Genomic DNA, 23,017 nt, shown 5'->3' with positions numbered 1-23,017 from the left:
GAAGTCCTCTGGCGTTCGACTTTTTCCAGAATTTTCATGCAATCTACCTTAGAAAGATTCTCCCAGTGTCTCCTGGAAGTTTTTCCGTCTTCTCCAAGAACTTCAATTAAAGTTCTACCGGATGCATTTATCGAGTTCTCCCAGAAGTTGCTTTCGTCTTCCTCTGGAAGTTTCTCCATAAGTCACTCTACGTAGATTGTTTCCCGCCTTATTGGAAGGTTTTTCCGAGCTTCTCCTAACTTCTCCTGGAAATGGCTCCTCCGGGATTGGCTTCTGGATATTTTCAGAAAATTTTGTTTTTTAGACATTTTTAGAACTTCCTTCAAACTTCCTCCACAAGATCTCCTTTATTCTTCCTCTTGAAATTTTGTTGGTAGCATTAAGAGACTAATTCAAATATTTCCCAGAAGTTTCTTTCGACTTACATAGAAAGTACACCGTTCGATCTTAGTAAAAAAAAAATTAAAATAGTGAATACCGATAAATACCGATTTTTTAATCATTTGATACTGATAATCATGAAAACAATCTGGCAACGCTGAATGGCTGTGTTAACCGTATGATGTTGATGTAAATTAAATACAAAACGAAATGACAAGTTACGAGCTGAAGCTGGTTGACAACAGCTTCAAAAAGCAGACCTTGAGTCATGGAAGACACGAACATGTTCATCTTTCAGTTTAAATTCTTTGGTGATGAACAAGCAGCTTCTGATTACCTCATTGAAGCTTACCAGTTGAAGAACTGTAGCTCTCAAAACTCGATTGTTTTGGACTCACCTGTAAAGAAAAAAAAAAGATAACAAAAATTAGTTTTGATAGATTTTAGATTTTTTGGTTATGTTTTATTCTTTTTCTGACAAAAAATCGAAATACCCCATCCATATCCTTTTGAGCTCCGTGAAGTGAATTGCACTACCCACATCGCACTTAAATGTACTGTTCACGCAGGGCAGCGGGACAACAAGACAGAAAAATTAAGAGAGTCCTGTCACCCACATAATACTTTTTAATTTTTTGCATATCTCTTCTCTCCACTGACTTCCACCAGAGGACCGCCACCCACATTTTCTGGAAGCGGCATTTTCTCGTACTGGAATCCTAGCAATGATTTTTTTTTCCTCCGTTTCCATATCTAGACTCACACACATGAAGTGTTTTGTTTTATTCTGTGCCTTTTCTCATCCTCTTTGCAGTCATTGTCCCCTTGCTGAAGCTGCTGGAGATAGCCAAAAGTAGAGGCGTAGAATGTCTATTCGCGAAGGCACCGCACCGCTCGTTAGTGCGCTATGAAGCTAGCGCGTGTGGTTGGCGACGAAGGGGTTCGACGATTTTTTGTTGTTTTGTTTTTGCACGCTGCGTTGCCAAATGCTGACGTCGAATCCTGCGGGCGCTCACATGTGCGGGCGGTGGGGTGGGACTACCATTCGCGCCGCTAATGTAGGAGACATTGGGGTACGATGGAAATCTCGGTAGAGAATCAATTTCATTTTTTTTTACTTGTCTGCCCCGAAGGTCCCCTCCATCGACGCATGGCGATGTGTGTAGCAACCATTCGAAGCCTCAGTCCTGATGGGAAGGGAGGATTTTTTTATCGACGAAAAAAGCGGTACTGCCGAATCTCCACGTGCCAGACATTGCACACACGCCGGTTGTCTTTCTTCCACTCCTCCTGGGGGTTTACATTTTTTAATTTCTGCACAACTTTGGCGGTTCTCGTCCCTTTGTTGTGCCCCCAGCACCCCTGTACCGCAAATTACATATTTTTAGAACATTTCATATATGTATGTAAAGTTGTTATTATTTCCAGAATAAGCACGATGATACGGAATACATTTCGGAACGAGCCGGGGGTTGGTGATCACACATGTGAGCAAGAGAGAGAGAGAGAGAGAACTTGGCCAGCGAGTTGTTCGATTTGTTTGGGGAAAGCAACCACGCTAGAATCCACTACTCCTACCACCCCACCTGGTTCGCGCGAAATGCCAGCCGCAAGGACGAGTGATGGGTTGGTGAAATATATAATAATGTGTTTGTACCGGTTTTATTTCTTCTTATTTTTTTATGCTTTTTGCAGCAGTGGATACATGTGGATGACGCTAATACAAAAATGAGGGACTTGAAGTGCAATGGGAACGGAGGTTCGAGCGGGAGGTTTTTTCTCTGCCAATTTCAATCCTGCTTGTATTTTTTGATATGGAACCGGGAAAATAATTGCACGAGGTAAGAGCAGGGCTCTACATTTTCGAAGCTCAAAAATGAACTCGAGTTTCGTTTCTCTCATACAACGTGTTCAACGCTTCATTTCTATAACGCATAGCTAGACTATCAGCAAGAATCGAAAATGGAAAAGGAAGCACGCTTAGAAGGAACCGCTGGCTGTGGATCTTCTCGTCGTTGCTTTGCTCATCGCTTTCAATGTAAGTAAAGTCGATTTTCTATTTTAAACGAAACCGCATTATGACTCTATCACCGCTCTTTCAATTTGTTTAAAATGCGTTATGCCCCGTGTTCGGATTTCTTTCAAACCAACTCTATGAAAAATCAGCCTAAATTTTTGGACTGATGAAAGCTGAAATATATTCACATTTGATAACTTCTTCTTAACACTTTTTAACCTCAATTAGCTACTTACAAATTTAGTTTTCAATCCAAGTTTCAATCCTCTTGCAGATCGGATTCCGTTCGGTAATAGCAGCCACTAACTAGCCTGTACATGTTTAATTAAAACTTATCAAATTAACATAGATTTAGATTTAGCAAAGTACTTACTTTAGAGATTTTTCCAACAAATTGTGTTTAAGTATTTTTTAAAGCAAATTCTACCACTGCTTATAACCTGCATGTAAATTCATATTTTTGGTATTTTAGTTAGGAAAATTCAGTTCACTTTTCAAACTTACATCAGTTTTATATTAGGTAGGTAGAAATCAATTAAAATCCTCAAATAGAAAAACTAACACAATAAATTAGGTTTTTCTTTGCAAATCACTATTAACGTGCCAACTACTAGCTTATACTAATACTAGCTAATACTAGCTTCACTCACCGTCTACCAGATTGCTAAAATCATCTAACTGCCTCGTGCGTCATTTTGCGACAGGAATTGCGTTGCCTGCCCTGCGGTTTAGGTCGCAACATAGCCCGGCCCGTGAACTTGGTCCGGTGTTCACATCCGGTCCAGCGTCACCCTCATTTGTTTCGAGCAGCATTTCGCCCATGTGGGGCAAAGCCGGAGGATTGAAGTTCCACATCATACGAGCAGATGTTACCTCCCCTGAGCAATCTACGTTGATGCTGCGTACAAAGTCCAAAAACTTTAGCTGATTTTTCAAAGAGTTGGTTTGGAAGAAATCCGAACACCCCGTTTTCGTTACTTTTTTTTTGATAAATATATGGAATAAGTTAAACATATTACGTGTAATCTTCAAGTGTTTTCACATGAGAAATGCTTGAAATATATATTGTTATTTTCGGTAATAAACGTCATGAAACCTCTGTTGATGTGTTTCATGAAAGACCAAACTATCAAAGTCGAGCGCGCTTTCGCTCGTCCATTTCACCGAAGCTTGAAAGAAAGGCCAATCGAGCGATGGGAGAAAGAGAGGCAAGCGATTGAACATTTATTTGAGCACGCCGACTGAAGCTCTTGAATGCTGCGAAGCTGTTCGATTTTAACAAAAGAAGGAAGCCAGCAGTCTCTTCGTCGCGTCGATTTGGTCGATTGAAGCTGATATTGTGACAACCTCGGTAAGAGAATGTAAAACAAAAAATTTTCACTTGTGATTCTTTACGCTTATCCACTTTATAAGACACTTTTAGGCCCCGGAACCGCTAGGACCTGGAGAAGGACCTGCCAAAGCCCCAAGCTGCCGGTCTAAGCCTACGACAGCTCCCGGGGTGGGCACTCACGACCTCTGATAGTTCCGGGTCTCAAGGCGTACGGGCGTGGGAGAGTTTTCGGACAAAGGATCCTATCAAACGCTACGGTCAACGGTTAAATTATTTATTTCTTGATGGCAAACAAACCTGACTGGGCTTTGGTGGTGACGGGTAGCGATCGGGTGATGGTCGGGTGGCAGTAGGATGGCGTCCGGTAGGCGACCAGGTGGTGGCCGGGTGGTGTCCGGGTAGTGTCCGGGTAGTGTCCGGGTAGTGACTGGATGGTCGCCGGTAGCAGCCGGATGACGCTCGTACGACGGCCGGGTATACTGCCGGATGATGGCGAGTTCGGTCGGAGGAGGCGGCTGAGTGCGGCCGGATGAAGACCGAGTTGCGGCCGGGTTGGCGGCCGGAGGGAGGCGAGTTCGGTCGAGGGGACGACTGAGTGCGGCCGGATGTAGACCGAGTTACGACCAGGTGGCGTCCGGGTAGTGTCCGGGTAGTGACTGGATGGTCACCGGTAGCAGCCGGATGACGCTCGTACGACGGCCGGGTATACTGCCGGATGAAGGCGAGTTCGGTCGGAGGAGGCAGCTGAGTGCGGCCGGATGAAGACCGAGTTGCGGCCGGGTTGGCAGCCGGATGAAGACCGAGTTACGGCCAGGTGGCCGGTTACTTAAAGCAGCTGGAAGACGTCCGGGTGGTGGCCGGGTGGCGGCTGAGTGGCAGCCCGTCGGTGGACGGATTATGACCGGGGTTCGATCGTACGATAGGTGTGGTGATCCCGCAAAAGTACGGCTTCTCACTATGCACGTGGTTACAGTTCGAGATTTCTCTCAAGCACTCGCCGTCTGCTCACTGGACGACACACGAGCGCACGTCTTGCGGCTTCGGTGGTTGGCTCTAAACTTCCCCAGCCTCCGTTATCTGCTCACTCTCCTCCATCGTGGGCTCCGTCACTCTCTCCAGGGAGAGTTTCCGCCCACACTCTCTTCGAGTTCAGTGGATATCGCCACCACCCACCTGCACTCATTGTTTAGCTGTTCGATCGTCTGACCACTTATGCCACCCAACAACGAATTCAAATTGACCGTTGCCGATTAAATAATCTCCCTAATATAAATACAGCTATATCCCGTGTACTAAACAGATGAAAACAATGTTACCCGCCGGTAACAACTTATAGCGAGATCGAAATAGGAAGAATTCTTGATGTTATTTTTTTTCAAGTGCTTGTAGTTTTTAATATTACAAAAGTTTGCATTTTTCATGAACTTGTTTTTTGCGTGACGAATTTTTGCAGTAAATGGCATATTTGAGAAAAAATACACCAGTTAGTTATTCTAGCAATGAATTTTGTGCGATTTATTTTCTTTCGCAACATATGGAAGTTGTAAGTAAATTTATTCAAAAAAATTGCCTTCACTGCCTTGATTTTAGCTTTTAGCGACTTAAGTGTGGTGTGAGGGGTTCTATTGGTATCCCGTTGGACGAAGCCCTATACAAAATAATCCAACGGATTGATATCGGGACTGCTTGGGGGCCAAATTTCTTCCTCCCAAATTTCCGAAATATTTTCCGTAAGCCATATCTGTGCTTTATTAGCAGTATGAGCAGGTACTCCGTCTTATCACTTTCCCAAGCCTTTTTAATATTATACACTGTTCTTTCAGACACATTTACCGACCGAATTATTTCTTTCATGCATACTCCGGCGCGCAACAAAGCGACAACGGCTGACAGATTGCTCTCTTGTTTCGACATCTTTACGTTTACTCAACATTGTTTGTTTAAATCTTACACCTAACAGTATAAGCTATCCAGTGCTGCCAAATATATCTAAATCATGATGCACAAGGAATTGATGAGGAATTACTATTTGAAATTTACTGCAAAAATTCGTCACGCACCCTGTAGGGGAAATGGATGTAATGACGGCCTAAATGTCTCTAATTCAGCAATCGACTAAATTCTCAATAGCGACCAAAAATATTCATTAGTACCGTCCCAATGACGCGTTCATCTAGATAAAATTAATAAATTGCAGCTTTTTAGCGATGGGCCCAACCTATGATCTATAGGCCAACATTAGAGCCATTCCCCTACTTGTAGAAATATTTGAAGTTTTATCACATTTTTGAATTTTTAATCAAAATCACTAAACACGGATCGCAGTAGGCCGCGCTTGAAAGCTGACATGTTTTTCTTTTGCTGCGTATTTTTCGTCAGCGAATTAAACATTTTTTGCCTAAAATTTGCTAATTTGTGTGCTAAAATTTCGTTTCAAGTGTCCATAATGTTATCATTTAGCGATACATCGTGTTTTGCCTGTGTTTGCCTTGAGTGACTCGGTTGACCTTGAATCTAACCTACAAAATATACGACGCAGCTTCAGTTCAATTGTTCGGTGTCGGTTTTCATTGCCTCCCGGGAGCCCGGTTCTCCGGTTACTATACTTTCGGCGTGTATTTCTATTGAGAGATCGGTTCGGTTGGTGGATTAGCACGGGAACGTGTTGGTAATGTGTCCGTCGTGAGTTTTGGTGGTGATTCGGTGGCCAACGTTACCGTGAATCAGCAAGTTTTACGTTTAAAAGTGCTCGGCTGCTGGTCTCTCGCCGGTGTCGGAGATAGCGAGCAATATGAAAGATGCCTCGCTGGATACGCCCAAGACTGGACGGGTGGTAGCTGGTGGCCGCGAACTGTTCCTGGGGAAAGCATTAGACGCGAACCTCCTCCCAGATGACCATGGCTATGCAAGAAAATTTGCGTTCGTTGAAGAAAGTATTACGACAATGGTGCATCTTGAAATGAGATGCAAAGCTTAGTAAAAATCAAAACTATGGAACCCATGGATTGAAGAATCAAATTTACATGGTGAGACCAGTCCAAATACATTTTACAATTTCAAAAACTACAAGGAACAGCCCTATGGGGTTGTTAACTGCAGCAGGAGCTTGTGTTTTGTATAGGAACAGGAATTCGAGCGGATTTCTCTCTGTTTACACTCTTTAGTATGACGCGCTTGATATATATGGCCCACAGCGACTCACGAAGAGCTACTGATTCCGATCAATAGCTGTGTGGCTTCTTCCTCTTTCTATGGATGGTCATGTGGGCTGCAGCTCGCTGCTGGCAGGCAGCCTTTCGTTGTGAACTGGAGAACACCACCACTCCCCACGCGGTGTTTGAATAAGCACCGTTTGGTGAGACCGGAAGGAATTCAAATTTGAAATCTGTGTTAGGGAAATCGCTTTTCGCAGGCAATCGGTGATAATTTTAATTATCATAGCAACAGTTGAACATTCGTTCATTTTTTAATGGTGGCAATTTTAAAAATGATAAAGAATTAACTTTAACAGATGCGTAGGAATATTTCTGATCGATTGGTGATAAAATTATTGAAATTGGTCCAGGGCAGCTGAGTTATTAACGTTCAAAATCTTTCATAATTTTGTTACTTGTTCCATTTCAATTATCATAGTAACAGTAGTACATTCGTTCAATTTTCAAAAGTGACATTTTGAAAAATTATAAAGTCCTAATTTTAACAGATGCGTAGGAATATTTCTGATCGATTGGTGATAAAATTATTGATTGCTCTTAATTTAAACAGATTTGAAGAAAAAACTCCTATCGATTGGCGTATCAAGAATTACAATCCATTATCTCTAGATAAAATCCGATCACTTTCATGCAGCGACCAACTTTGGTTTTTGAAATTGCACCCCCAACGTTACCTTAAAGTACATTGTATGTTAGATTTAAACATATCTAGATAGAGCTGAAACTAGGCGAAACAGCTTTTGTAAACAATGACTTCTCTCGAAGATTTTTAGAAATTCAAGGCACGCCCACGCAGACCAACATAACCGTCGTGTAGAAGAAGTCTTACCCTATTTGGTGATGACCCGATTCATGACCTTGAGTGCCACACACGGTGATTGGAACTGAATCCGATCAACGGTTGGACAAGCCTTGACAGCTAGCTGCTTGCGGGGAGCCTTTCGTTGTGTACTGAAGAACACCACCACTCACCACACGGTGATTGAATAAAGACCGTTTGGTGAAACCGGATGGAACTCAACTTTGAAATCTGTGTTAGGGAAATCACTTTTCGCAGGCAGTCGGAGATAATTTTAATTATCATAGCAACAATTGAACATTCGTTCATTTTTCAATAGTGGCATTTTTAAAAATGATAAAGAATTAACTTTAGCAGATGCGTAGGAATATTTCTGATCGATTTGTGATGACATTATTGAAATTGGTCCAGGGGCAGCTGAGTTATTAACGTTCAAAATCTTTCATAATTTTGTTACATGTTCCATTTTTGCTTTTCACAAAGTATATTCCCATATAGAATTCACAGACGTAGTCCTACGTCAAAAAAAAACATAAACTAAATACGTGCCAGGATTGAAAAGAATATTTTCGAACCTGGAAGCGTGTATGTAATAGCATTTGATAACGGTGATGCATACATGCGGGGCTTATTGTAACTGAAAGTAAACTCGGAATGGACGTGACTCTCTAGACATTCTGAAATGGGTTGCTGGATCTGCAATAGAGCTATAACTTTCTAACTTCCGGACAAAAGCTGTCTACAATGACCATAAATACGACATTGTAGAGAGAGTTCTTCCATAACAACACTGCCTGCCAGTGGGGGATAGAGGGAATACACACACAAAATCACTGAACACGGTGTTATGGATTTTTCCCAAAAAGGCTTAAATTTTCTCTACAAATTTGTTTCAGACGTCATGTCGATAAGAAGTGCCATTTTGGTGCTACAATTTATTGAAAAATAACAAAGACGCCATTTTGAAAAAAAAATGTACAAGATCTTTTTTTTTCCTTGATTTGTTTTCCGTCGATCTTGTTTTCCGTGCTGAGCACCAATGCTACCGACGCCAGGGAGGCAGCTCCTACACCTGGACCCTACCTATCGACCCATCAACTCATGAACCGGTGACCAACGGCTTTACTTCCCTAATGAATGTCTGATCAGAGATGTTATGCCTCAGAACATCCCGGTGGTGCCGACTGGGATTGAACCCAGGCCTGCTGGGGTGAGAGGTAATCACGCGCACCACTACACCACCGGCGCCGCTATGTTCAAGATCTAAAATGGTTGATTTTTGACAGAAATGTAAATGAATGCCCATAACACATAATTATGCAAAATTGTATGCAAATCAAAGAAGGTCGAGTTAGCAGCGCCGGTGGTGTTGTTGTAAGCGTGATTACCTCTCACCACAGCAGGCCTGGGTTCAATCCCAGTCGGCGCCGCCGGGATGTTCTGAGGTATAACATCTCTTATCACGAGGCATAACATCTCTGAAGGGAAGTAAAGTCGTTGGTCGATAGGTAAGGTCCAGATGTGTGTCACTTGCGTGGGAAATCAATTTTGGCAATGGATCTGTGACCAACATATAATATGAAAAAGGTCCAAGTCTGTGCAAATCCGCCTGTCGACTTTTTTGTTTTGGCACTTTTTTTTGGCAAAATGGTGAACTTTTCAAGAACATTAACGGCAAATAACTCATCAACACTAGCGGACTGTGAGTTCCAGCCCACCTATGATTATCCGCCTTAGGTTCGGTGGACGTGTCTTTAGTGTCTGTGTCGGTTGCGTGACGTTCTTCGTTCTGGCTGATTGCGATTGTTCGATTAATACGGATTTTTAAATGTTAAATGTTGATTATTTATATCCGTTCCATCAATTTGCGGCGTTTGTTTTTTAATACTAAAGGCTGACAAAAAATAAATTGATACGCCCCTCGTGCGCCGCTAGCACGCCTCTAGTGTTGGGAATCGAAAATCTTTGACAGTGGTTTGTTTACATTTTTATAGAGAACAGCTGGTGCAATTTTGATCAAAGTAGTCGATCGCGTTAAATAATAACGTCAAATGGAACTCGAAAGAAGAAAAACTATTGTACACAAATACCTGGAAAATCCGATGTGCTGAATATGCCGAAAACAACAGTTTGTAGAGTGCCCAAAACCTACAAGGAAACCCTGAGTGTGGAAAGGAATCAGCGGTCCTACAAAAAAAAAACTAGAACCAGGGATCGTCAGCTGGTGTTGAGGTGCGTTAAAGCCAATCCCGGTCTTTTGATCCGAGATGTGGCCAGAAGGTACAAGTCGTACAAAGCCAATAAACATCCGAACCGGCACATGAAGCAGCATTCCGTGGCCAAAAAGCGTGCAAGGCTCTTGTACGACCGTGATTTGACGAAACACAAGGGCTGCACTTTGATTGATGACAAAACATACGTCAAACTCGATTTTAAGCAGCTTCCCGGGCAAAAGTTTTACATCGCAACTAGACGTGGGGTTGAGGGGGGAAGATTCAAGTTCGTGTTTACCGACAAGTTCGCGAAGAAGTCCATGATTTGGCAAGCGATTTTCCGTTGTGGCCTGAAAACGGAACCATTCGTCACATCCTCGACGATGTCATCCCAAGTTTACACCGAAGAATGCCTGAAAATTGCAAGCATAGGGCAAAGTCATTTTTTGGCCAGCTGCCACTACTCCTAGGTAGTTCTGGAGTGGTATGCTGCCAAAAAAATCGATTTGGTCCCCAAGCTAATGAATCCTCCGAATTGCCCGGAATTTCGACCAATCGAAAAATACTGGATAATTTCAAAGCAGCGACTTCGAGGAAGCGGTGGGGCAGGCAAGGACATCCAACAAATGCGGGCAAAATGGAAGGAATGCGCTGATTCCGTGGCCGATTCCACTGTACGGGCGCTGATGGGCTCCATCAAGAGGAAGTTTTAATAAAAGTACTGTAAAGCAACCATTAATGGACTTTTTAAACTTATTGGATCACGAACTACAGGTCTTTTTGTGTGTACCAATTTACTTTTAGTCAGCCTTACTTCCATGTGTTTTACCAGGTTTTCGACACCCTGATTTCTTAAAGATTGCAAATTTCATCTGATCAGTTTTGTTCGCATTCGACAAACAAGCAAATGCATCCTCTGCTCGCCCGAAATATGCTCCCACATGCAGTATAACTTCGACGAACACAGCTTGGGCCAGCCGTATGGGTCCCTTAGAATTAATTAAAAACGAGCCTTTTACATTCAATTTCACCATAAGCCATCGTCGATTTTCACCATCGTTCGATGCGACCGATGGCCCGGGAATTTCCCTTTTACATAAAACCCCAGCCGGACTCCAATTTCTCTCCCAACCCGGTAACTCTCGCGTTCGTCGTGAACTTGTTCTTCGAGATGATAGGCACAAAAAACGCGACCAAAGAACCGATGGATATCGAAACGCACCATCAATGCCCATCGTCCGTGCATCCGAGTCACCATGACGATGCACAAAGATGAAGAAGCAGATGTAGAGCTCTATCGTTTTGATCATTTTTGGACTCAGATTGCATCCGGTGGTGATGGTGATGTTGCTGGTGGCCGTTTAGCATAAAAAAGATGCATTCGCTGAAAGACCCCGGATCCTCGGGGGACTCCGTGGCATGTTTGATATTCTGCATTCCAGCCATAGAGAAATCGACATACTCACTATACGCCAAGACCCAACGCTGGATCAAGGAAGTCAGCAAACTATTCCTAAAACATTCATAATAATCATGATATCCCGTTTTTGGGCTTTCAATGAACGCGAAACAGACAGTCGGACAGGAATTGCACCCACAGAGTTCAGTGCACACGAAAGCGTTATCCTCGGAGTAGTTGCATCCCCTCCCAAACGCCCTCTCCCCACTCCAAAACCAGAAGAGAAATTCTATTTACATACATTTTTGAATACATTAGCTGCCTGTTCACGACGAAGCCGCGGCCATCGTACAGAGAACGACGTCGACGACGACGACGACGGCGACGGTCCGGTCCGCTGTGTTCGTTGCGTACCAAGGCCGGATATGCGCGCGAGTTGTACCACCCTCAGGTCGCGCGCGAATGTGGGTGGTGGAAAAACGAGAAAACCCCACCCTCAAACGAACGCACTCACGTCGTCGTCGTTGCCGTCGCCGTCGCCGTCCACTCTTTGTCTGGCAAGTGAATAAACCGTGTAAGGATGAGGAAGCTGCTCACGTTCGATGCTCTCAGTATGTATCCGTACGGTGGCACGTTGGTAGCGAGAAAAAGGATACGTTCGTTGGAAGCTTTTTGCATGTGATATCTGATGCGTCTAGGCCTGAAAATGTTTTTCTCTTCTCAAAACACCCACTCCATCGGTTGGTGCACCCCTAAGAGGACGACACTGGCAGCAGCAGCGGTGGACCGTCCCCGGACAGGATATAAGCAAATAACGAACGTCTATCATTTCGTTGGAATTTCTGTTCTCTAGCCTATGCATCTCCACCGCTCCACCGTCTCCGGAGGGGATCCAACGGAGCTCGGAACACATCCTTCTCGCGGCGCATTCTAGCAAACGAACGCACGGCAAATGCTGTTCAATATTTATATTTACGGTAGCCTGGTGGGCAGATGCCCCGTCCTGCCAGTTAAACGCCAGCCACACACACACACACACACGCACATAAAACCGACCAAATATCTCTATCCCGGGAGTCTCCTGGGCGACGACAACGACAACGATGATGTGGTACCATCAGTTAGAAAATAGGCTCCCAGTTGTCTTTCATCTAGATGGTCCCGGTCTTCCTTCCTCTCGAACGATTCATTTCTAAGGCTCTCCAACTTTTCGTCCGTCCCAATCCCATTGGAGTCCGCTGCTCGTGTGGAAATGTATACATCAAAAGTGCGGTCGGCTTTTACAAACAATGTCAATCAATCGTCCACGTCCACCGGTTTGGCGATGATTCCCGCTCGGTGAAATTATTTATGAAAATCGAAACATTAGTCGCCAGTTTGGACTGAATTTTCCATTCCATCTAGCTACCTCCTGGCACGGCGGTCCTTTGTTTCGACCTAGCCAGATACACACCATTCGAGATGTCCTAACCACAACCACCGCTACGATGCTGCCGCTTGCCGGTTTCCAGGACCGAAAGAATAGAGCGCCACCGCTTGGATGCACAAATTTCCATCTATCGTTAGTCATCAATTCTCCAGGAAAATGAAAACAACGAAAAAATCCACCCAGCCACCGAACGTACGTAGCGATTCCACCGTTCTTCCCGATGCCCACCGCAGCACACACGCCGTCTTTATATTATATTAAATATCATACCGCGTGAGCATACAGAGACACCCATCCTCACTCATCCAAACTCACACGGTAGGTACATAGAGGCGAGCCCAAAAAAAAAAAAAGGAAAATTCGATGCAAACTCGAATCAGTTTTCCACTCCGCCACCGCACTGCACCTTCTGACTGTCTGCTATCTTGCTGCTCAGCCAGTTAGGTCGAACAAAAACAAAACAATGCTTGGTTAGGAAAAAATCTGAGTGGCAAAAGTTGCCCGAAAAAAAAACAGCTATGGTCTTTCTCTCCAGCTTCGTCTCTCGTGTGTTTGTGTGTAAACGGAGCAAAACGGCAGTCGAAGGCACGGTGAGGAAAATCAGCTTCACCACCCACCCGGTCACCCACCGTCGTCAATGGCTGCTGCGGATTTTCGAACGTAACGCAGTTGGTAGGGCATTGAACGAATTTTTTTTTTTCATCGATTTTAAATTACAGCTCGTAAGTGCTAGAAAATTAAAAACGTAACTCTGACAATGTGACGAAGGCGGCACATAACCACACTGTGCAACGTATCGTATGGGATTTCCTTCGTTTGAGCTAAACATTTTAGTGAAGTGTTATAGTTGCATGCTTTATCAAATTTCGCTCACACAGTAATTTTACGTGAGTTCTTTGCATTAGATCTAATGATCTTCAAAGTCATCCGCTGGCATAGTAGATCATCAATGCGGACAGTTTCTAAGAGGAATTAGAGGGTCATCCATATATTTGTTTATCAGTTTGTTTGGTACATGGACATTTGCCAACCGTTCCTCCCCTAAACTTCCACGTTGCGGACAGCCCCCAACAGGCTGACAATGCAAAACTTGATTATTTTGATTGAAACTACATTGTAAGTTTCCGTAATCCGGGGACAAATTCGTTCACCGCGTTTCTAGATGACAAATAGACTCAGACGATTACTGTCACGAGTTTCTCAGATATTACTGCAAAAAAAAAACAATTTTGACGAAAGACTACGTCTGTGATTTCTATACTATACTATACGCTTTGTGAAAACTGAAAATGGAAAATGTAACGAAATTACGAAAGATTTTGACCGTTAATAACTCAGCTGCCCTTGGACCAATTTCAATAGTTTTATCACCAATCGATCAGAAATATTTCTACGCATCAATAACAATGCTTTCTACTGTTGGTTTTTAACAAGAAATTATTGAAAAAGTGGTAAATGTCAAGCATTATCCAAAAGCGTCAAAATAACTAGCAAATCCACCAATTACGTGCATACATATGCTGCTTCCCCAACACTGTCATCAGAGAGTCGTTAGTAGACGAAACAAGTCGAATTGGCATTCGCCTCCAATCTTTGGGCCCCAACGACCACACAAAATGCTCTCCAGAGTTGTGATCTTGTAACCCAACTTAGAAGCAGAGGTGCAAGTGATTTTGATCGATTCTCTTCATCGACTTTCTGTTTCGTCAATAGCTTGATGGCAAACACATTCATTGATGCATTTGTTGTTCTGGATGATAGAAGAACATAGCATAAAAAGTGGGAAATAGGTTAGTGAAACCATGGTCATCGAAAGAAAAAAAAAATCAATGAAGAGAATTGACTGTCACCCCACGCTATGTCTAAAGGCACTTTTTTTGCAATATTCATGTACCTCAAATTTTCCTTGACAGGCTGTTAGTATTGATCCTAGCAATCAAATCTGTGATGGTTTTAAAATACTTCATCTTGGGTTTTTTGAGGAAAAGTGTTTTGAAGTTTACAAATCTGATTATGAAGGCGTATATGGACTATTGACGATACAAAGCTATTACGAATGTTGCAGTTGAACAAGGTTCAAATGATGATTGCATTAATTTAAATGGCATTAAGGAGTTCTCTTTGACTCTCAAGAAAGATCCGTATTGATTATGTGAACTTTGACCAAAATCAATTAATATTTTTTGCTAGAACAACTTCTTTATTAATTTCTCTTCCCTCATAAGAGTAAAAGAGAAAGAAACAAGCAGGACAGTCTGAGGCAGCTACGTAATCGTAGTAGGCATTGATTATCGTCTTGTTTCGAGTGTTTTTGTTTTTATTGGAGGTATCGTGTAGAAAATCTGGAAAAAATTTAAAAAAAAAACTTCATGAAGAAAATAGAGAGTTCACTTGTTGTGCTTCGAAAAAGCAACTCTGTAAAAAAAAATCAAGCCACTTTAGTAGCGACGATCGTTGAAAGATTTTTACTGGAGTTCAATAAAGGAGATGGTAGGTATCCGAAAGTTTTGTGTCCCGTACTCAGCAGGTGGTGAAGTTAAATTTTACTTGGATTAAAAAAAATATATATATATATATATGTTTGACTCAATGGCGAGATCGAAAATAAATTCTGGCAACCATGACGAATTGGTTTGAAAATCGTCTTTCCGATAATACAGGAATGAAACTCACATGAGGTTACGTTTGTCCAGTGTGTTTAGATAGTCCTAACCTTGAATTACTACATAATTGCTAGAGCTTTATTGCAATTCCCATATTTTGAATAAGGAAACATTCAGGAAGGTACAGCGACTTTCTAGGAAATTCTGCGAACTAAAGGGTGATACGGTCAAAATTTGGTCAATATCAACTTGACGTATTTCTTTCAATTTTGCATTTAAAAAACCTGAACACCCCTCATTTTGAAGGTGTGTGTGTGTAGAATGTTGCTCCTATTTTGATTTTGGAATTCACTCTTCAGTTGGTCAAAATGCCGTCCAAGCAAGAAGAGCAGCGTATCAAAATTTTGCAAAGTTGGCAAAATCGCTAAAAGTTGCCAAATCAACCGTTACAAATGTAATTAAAGTGTTTGGGGAACGTTTGTCGACAGCCAAGAAGTCTGGATCGGGGGGAAATCGAAAACCGGAAGCCGCTGAGACGACAAAGAGAGTTGCCGGTAGTTTCAAGCGAAACCCTAACCTCTCTCTCCGAGATGCCGCAAATAAGCTGGGTGTATCGTCTACAACCGTGCATCGAGCCAAAAAACGAGCCGGACTATCGACTTACAAGAAGGTAGTGACTCCAAATCGCGATGATAAACAAAATACGACGGCCAAAGCGCGATCCCGGAGGCTGTACACGACGATGCTGACGAAGTTTGACTGCGTGGTAATGGACGACGAAACCTACGTCAAAGCCGACTACAAGCAGCTTCCGGGACAGGAGTTTTATACGGCAAAAGGAAGGGGAAAGGTAGCAGATGTTTTCAAGCACATGAAACTGTCAAAGTTCGCAAAGAAATATCTGGTTTGGCAAGCCATCTGTACCTGTGGCTTGAAAAGCAGCATTTTCATAGCTTCCGGGACTGTCAACCAAGAAATTTACGTGAAAGAGTGTTTGAATAAACGTCTGCTGCCTTTCCTGAAGAAACACGGTTGTTCCGTACTGTTTTGGCCGGATTTGGCATCTTGCCATTACGGTAAAAAGGCCATGGAGTGGTACGCCGCCAACAACGTGCAGGTGGTTCCCAAGGACAAGAACCCTCCCAACACGCCAGAGCTCCGCCCAATTGAGAAATACTGGGCTATTGTCAAGCGGAACCTAAAGAAGACCAAAAATACTGCTAAGGGCGAGCAGCAGTTCAAGGCAAACTGGCTTTCTGCGGCGAAGAAGGTGGACAAGGTGGCTGTACAAAATCTGATGGCAGGGGTCAAGCGTAAGGCCCGGCAATTCGGATTTGGAAAAGCGGAAGCCTAACTGAATATTTTTCCTGAATTTTATACTAATTGAACTTGAAAAAGAAATTTAATTTGATTTTTTAAATAAACGATTTCACCGATTTACACGCGTTTTCCCTTGACCAAATTTTGACCGTAGTGAGTTTTAGGAAAGTTCGGCAAACTTTAAATAAGTTCCCAACTTCAGGAAAGACTTCAGGAAAATTCTTTAAACTTTAAATGTGCTTCGCTCTAGATCTGCCAACTTCAGGGACTTTTTGTGAGCTTAATGTCGCCCTGGTAAGTTCTATGAACATCAAGAGAGCTGTGAATTTCAATGATGTTCTACAAACAAATTCTTTAAACGTGAGGAAATTTTTGCAAACTTTAGGATGGTCTGTGAACCACAGGGAAAATTTAATAACATTAGGAAAGTACTATGAATTTTAAAAAATATCTGAGAATTTCAGGGAAAAAAATCAAGAACATCAAAGAAAATCATTAAAGTTTGAAGAATTTCATCGAAGTTAAACGAAATCAAGGAAAAACTTATGAACAGGGATTTGAATTTGAATGTAACTTCTATAAGCTGTATCATCGGGTCGTTGGTGGAACATCTCCCACTCCATGTCTATGAAAACAGGTATAATAGTGAGAATTTGTTGCGATTTCTCTTTCTCTTTTACGCTTCCTTTATGAAATGTGATCGTGGGCATGAGCAGGGTAGAAGGGCGTAAAAATGAGAGTTTGCCACCTAAAAAAATCGTGAGTACAGCTCACGTATGTTACATTGCCGTTTACCGGTATAAAAAAGGGAGCAGTTTATGAAAATTGAGGTTCACAAATATCTAGAAGAAAGATGTTAACAAGAAGTTCAAACCAAACTCGACAGTCAAAGTAGTGCGGGTGTGTAGATATTTGGAAGAAAAAGATTATGGAAGATTTCAAATTATGTCGGACGCAGGTTTCTCCTGAGAAACGTCATGCATATAGTGAACACCGGAAACTTCAGAATCTCTCTAAATTGGCAGATGAAAGTAAGCATCACTTTGTTGCCAAAAGCATTAGATAGTTAGCAGGCAAAACAAACTAGCCTAGGTTAGTTTTTCAAACGTCGCAGGAAGACCAATGGGTTTAAATTTGAAACAGTCAGGAAAAAAATCTAAGATTTCTCACGAAGATTTACTCAGCTTTAAGAAAGATCTTTATCTGAGTGTTAATAAGGCTAGTATGTAACAGTTATCTTTATAACTTTATATTTTACATGACTTCAAACTATACTTTTGTTATATTTCAGACGCTAAAATTGGCTAAATGTATGAGACATACCGGCCGTCAAACTATCCAGTCCGGCCTCAAATCAGCTATGAGGAAAGACAACGCGGCCAAGAATGATCCCAATAACACAATATGGTGGCTGCCGCGAATGCGACTCAGAACCACACAAAATGCTCTCCAGAGTTGTAATCTTGTAACCAAACTTGGAAGCAGGATGCAAGTGATTTTGATCGATTCTCTTCATCGACTTTCTGACTTCGTTAATAAGTCGACAGCAAACACATTCATTTGTATAGTTTGTTGTTCTGGATGATGAAAGAGCATAGCAGTAATAGTGCGAAATAGGTTAGTGAATATGTTTCCCTAGTGCATAAAAATGGGTAAAATACAGAAAATTAAAATTTTTGGGAAGATTGAAGCAATGCGTAAAAAATGTGTGTTGTACATTTAAGCGATGGTTGTTGTTGTTAGTTTATGATTGTTTTTTTTTTGTGTTGAGCAAAAATCATGTACAAGGAGCTAAACTGCGGTAGAAATTCCGAATCAAACTCAAATTTATATATAAAAAAGTTGAGGGTTGTGTCCAAAGCTGATGTAGAACTTCGAGATTATTTTTGTGTTCCATTCAATAATATAAAATGACAAAATAAATGGTTTAGAAATTTAATTTAAAGTTCGAAACCCTTGATATTTTTCACGGATGGCCCTTAGAACTTTCATTAGAATTCACTTGAAATTATCTTTCCCTCAGAATACAATACTCTCGGATTTTCTTCGAAATTCTCATAAGAACTCTCTTTACATTCTTCTCTAAATTTATTTAGAATATTCATTAGAAATAAACCTGTAATCCTTTAAACAATCGTCATGTAATTCAACTCAGAACCACCTAATAATTCTACTTCGAACTTTAACAATTGATTTGGCGTTGTAGTTAAAACTCTATAAAAATACTTCTAAAAACACCATTATTCTAATTATCGAATAAGTTCTTCAAAGCGATTGTATCCGGAAAATCTAGTAGTTAAGAAGATTATTATTTTTCAAAGAGAGGACGAAGTATATTTTCCCGGTTCACTGGTCACCCTGTGTCCAATATAAAATAAGTTTTATCCATCTGAATAACATTACTAGAGATAGCAATCCCCTATCTAGTCGAAACACAGAAAACGAAACTAACTCAGAGAGTGAGTAACTTTTGCTCATTCGTAAGGATACATTTCTAAAAGCGTTGGTCACTCAGCGCATGAGTAACCTAGGTAAAAGTGACTCACTCTCTGAATAAGATTCTTTTTCAGTGAATATAGAGCAAGCATTTTGAATCAAGTGTTACTAGCTCTGCATTGTGAGTGAATTCTAAACTAAGGGGTCAATTATGCGATAGGTATTCCCCATCCGAATAACTTCACTGAATACAGAAACCTGCTTTCTGGCCGTGCTGTCAAGTTAAAACATGAAATTTGATGAAAATTGCACACTGAGCCAATATCCAATTTCTAGCCGAGATGGCAAGCTAAATACATTGAAAACGAATATTACTCAGAGAATGAGTCTCTTTTACTGATTCGTGTGGAGATTGTTTTTAAATCTTAGGGTACTAATGCGCTGAATAACATACGCTTTAAGAAATTTTTCATACGAATGAGTAAAAGTGACTCACAACTGAGTAAAAGCTATTCACTCTCTGAGTTAGTTTCGTTTTCAGTGTGCAACGCAACGAACACCCTGTTTATCACCCCCCAGGCAAACACCCGGAAAAAACAATTACCCAAATGGAAAATTGACGAAGCAGATTGGAACAAATATGAAGAACAAATCGAAAAACTGATATCAACAGGAATATACTATCGAAGAAATAACAAAATCAATCAAAAAAGCTGCCATCGCAGCCATACCACGAACCTCTAATCACACCAATCCTAAATCCGTACCCTGATGGAATGAACTCACAAAAACCGCTGTCCGTAATAGACGAAAAGCGCTCAGGAAACTAAAAACCACTACAACAGATAGTCCTAATTTCAAACTATTCCAAGAAGAATTCCGTAAAACGAGAAACAAAGCAAAGACAATTATAGAGGAAGAAAAACAGAAGTCGTGGCAAGAATATGTATCTGGAATAAACGAAAACACAACTCCTAAGGAAGTATGGAGAAGGATCAGAAGTATATCTGGAAAAAAAATCAACCGACCCAATATGGACCATAACAGCAGAAAACAGAAGCACAACAGACCCCCAAGAAATAGCAGATTTATTAGCAACCCACTTCGCCAGAGAATCAGCTGATGAATCATACCCGGTTCACTTCCTAACGAAAAAAGAAGCAAGGAACAAAAACCAGTAGTATACCCTATTCAAAGAAATGCAGCATACAACGAATCATTCACTATTGCAGAATTACTATATCAGCTGGACACTCTATAAGGGTCTTCACCTGGCCCTGATGAAATTCACAACGAAATGCTTAAGCGCCTACCATTCTACATTAAAAAGAAATTACTTCAAGCTTACAATCACATATGGACATCAGACAGTTTCCCACAAAACTGGCGGGAATCATACTTGATTCCATTTCCGAAACCAGGAAAACCAACCAACGAACCGAAAAACCTTCGCCTCATATACCTAACAAGCTGTATTATGAAACTCTTCGAGAGAATGATAAATCGTCGTCTCATGAACGAGTTAGAAAACAAAAATATTCTCGGATCGGATCAATACGCATTCCGAAAGGGAAGACAAACACTGGATCCACTCACGGAAATAGAAGAAATTTGTTCCCAAGCTATCAACGATCACAAACATGTTGAACTACTGTTCATCGATATAGAAAAAGCGTACGATAAAACATGGCGACATCTCATCAAAGAAAACTTTGCAAAAGCAGGTATTGGAGGCCATATGGCAAAATTCTGCGCGAATTTCCTTCAAGAGCGACGTTTTAAAACAGTCTATCAATGACATCAGTCAACACACAAAACACAACAAAATGGGGAGGATCCGTATTAGCAGTAACTTTCTTCTTGATAGCCATCAACAGCATCAAAGAATGGTTACCAAAGAACACATTCATCAAAATATACGCCGACGACATCACTATAGCAGTAACTACACGGTCCGCCAGATGGACTAGACTCCGTATCGAAAAAAATACTAAACCAAATTGAAGAATCGAGCAACGAATCAGTTTTCACAATATCGACACAGAAAATTATCAATAATGCACATTGGAAACCGCAGAAAGCTACACAAACAACCACCTGCAAAATTCCGCCAACACCCAATCAACACAACAAAAATCACAAAAGTATTAGGCGTATGGATCGACTACAAGTTGACCTACAAATATCATATACAAACAAAACGAGAGGAGTGCAACAAAATCATATCGCTTATGAGACGTATCAGCAAAATAAATTTTGGAGCTGACAGGAAATCACTACTACGAATCCTCAACTCCATGTTAGTCCCAAAGCTCATATATGCAGCCCCAATAATCAGCAGAGCTAACGAAAATGACTTAAACCGGCTCAATCCTGTATATCAGCAAGGAATTCGCATTGCAACCGGGGCAGTCCACTCGAGTCCCATCGAAAGTCTATTATCAGAAAGCGGTCAAATCCCGCTACAACTGAGAATAGCAGAACAACTCATTTTATACTCAGCAAAACAAACCAGCAGGGAAATAATTCCCACGGGATGCTCTCTGGTCCAACGAGCAGCAGAAAAAATTGAAGAAATCAACATTCCACCTACAAATATCGAATCTACAAGACCCAAATACAACCACCCGGTACAAATACACGGAATAAACCTAGAAATCTCCGATTCACTTACAACGTCGGAGAAAAAAGCACGCTTCCTAGAAATCCGAGAATCGAGATATCCACATCATAAACATATTTATACGGACGGATCGAAAACCAGCCAAGGAACAGGATGCGGAATTTTTTCGCAGAACATCAAAACCAGCATCAACTTACCACCACATCTATCCATATTCAGCCATCCACTAAATTTTCAAAAGCAACCAAAAATATCCTTTAGTACCGTCCCAATAACCTCTTTATGAAATTAGTCCCTTTAGTTCTTTCCTTCTCAGAAGGTTGTTGCTAAAATGTATTTTTGAAAAAAGTTCTACAATAAAATTATAATAACAACTCTACCGAGATTTTTTTAAATACAGTGCTGTAAGTGTTTGTATTGGCTTGTTAAACGTAACGTGAGAGTGAGTGAATTATCAGAAGAATTAACTTTTTTGTCAAGTCTAAAAGAATATTAGGATTTAGAAAAAAAAAACACACACACACACACACACTTCGACGATGGTCCATCCAAAGAACCCTCATATATTCTTGGCCCCGGACACCCATAAAGTAAATCCGGTCCTGGAATGTATGCCACTCTTTTACTGAAAAAACTATCCACGTTCCCCATTTGATACTTTAAAGTAGAAAAATAAATAAAGTAAAATTACAATACTTCCCACACCACTTGCGTTGCAAGCATTTTTTGTGTATGTGGTGGTTGTTTGATGCCATCACCAATGCATATGTTTTATCACTAAATCCATTCTCAATTGAACCTTAACACCAATTGATCAGAAATATCAACGTATATTCAACGCATCTGTTGACTTTAAGACTTTATTATTTTCAAAAATGTCACTATTGAAAATTGAATGAATGTGCAACTGTTGTAACGATAATTACAATTATCACCGATTGCCTGCGAAAAGAGATTTCCCTAACACAGATTTCAAAGTTGAATTCCATCCGGTCTCACCATACGGTATTTATTCAATCACTGCATGGTGAGTGGTGGGCTACTATCCAAGCCGGAGGCGCACAACGATCTCAGCTCCGACCACCAACCGGTGGTGACTGAAGTCGGTGTCAACGTGGTTCCTGCAAGAAGCTGCCTGCGTAAAGACTACCACCATGTCAACTGGGTGCAGTACGGACGAATGGTAGACAGCAACATCGATGAAAATCCACTGCTCGACACCGTGGAGGACATCGACCGAGCGTTGGAG

At 41.5% G+C, this 23,017-nt stretch overlaps 1 protein-coding gene across 1 annotated transcript in view; it reads right to left on the bottom strand.

The window, feature by feature from the left end:
• LOC135705059 (protein bric-a-brac 1-like) overlaps nt 1–23,017 on the bottom strand; it is a 491,570-nt gene that overhangs the window by 320,633 nt on the left and 147,920 nt on the right. The window lies entirely within an intron of this gene.

Source organism: Ochlerotatus camptorhynchus, unplaced genomic scaffold (assembly GCF_037179485.1).
Source record: "Ochlerotatus camptorhynchus isolate MF236.1 unplaced genomic scaffold, CSIRO-AGI_Acam_v1.1 ptg000257l, whole genome shotgun sequence".
NCBI lineage: Eukaryota > Metazoa > Arthropoda > Insecta > Diptera > Culicidae > Ochlerotatus > Ochlerotatus camptorhynchus.
This window is presented reverse-complemented; position numbering and strand designations above follow the sequence as displayed.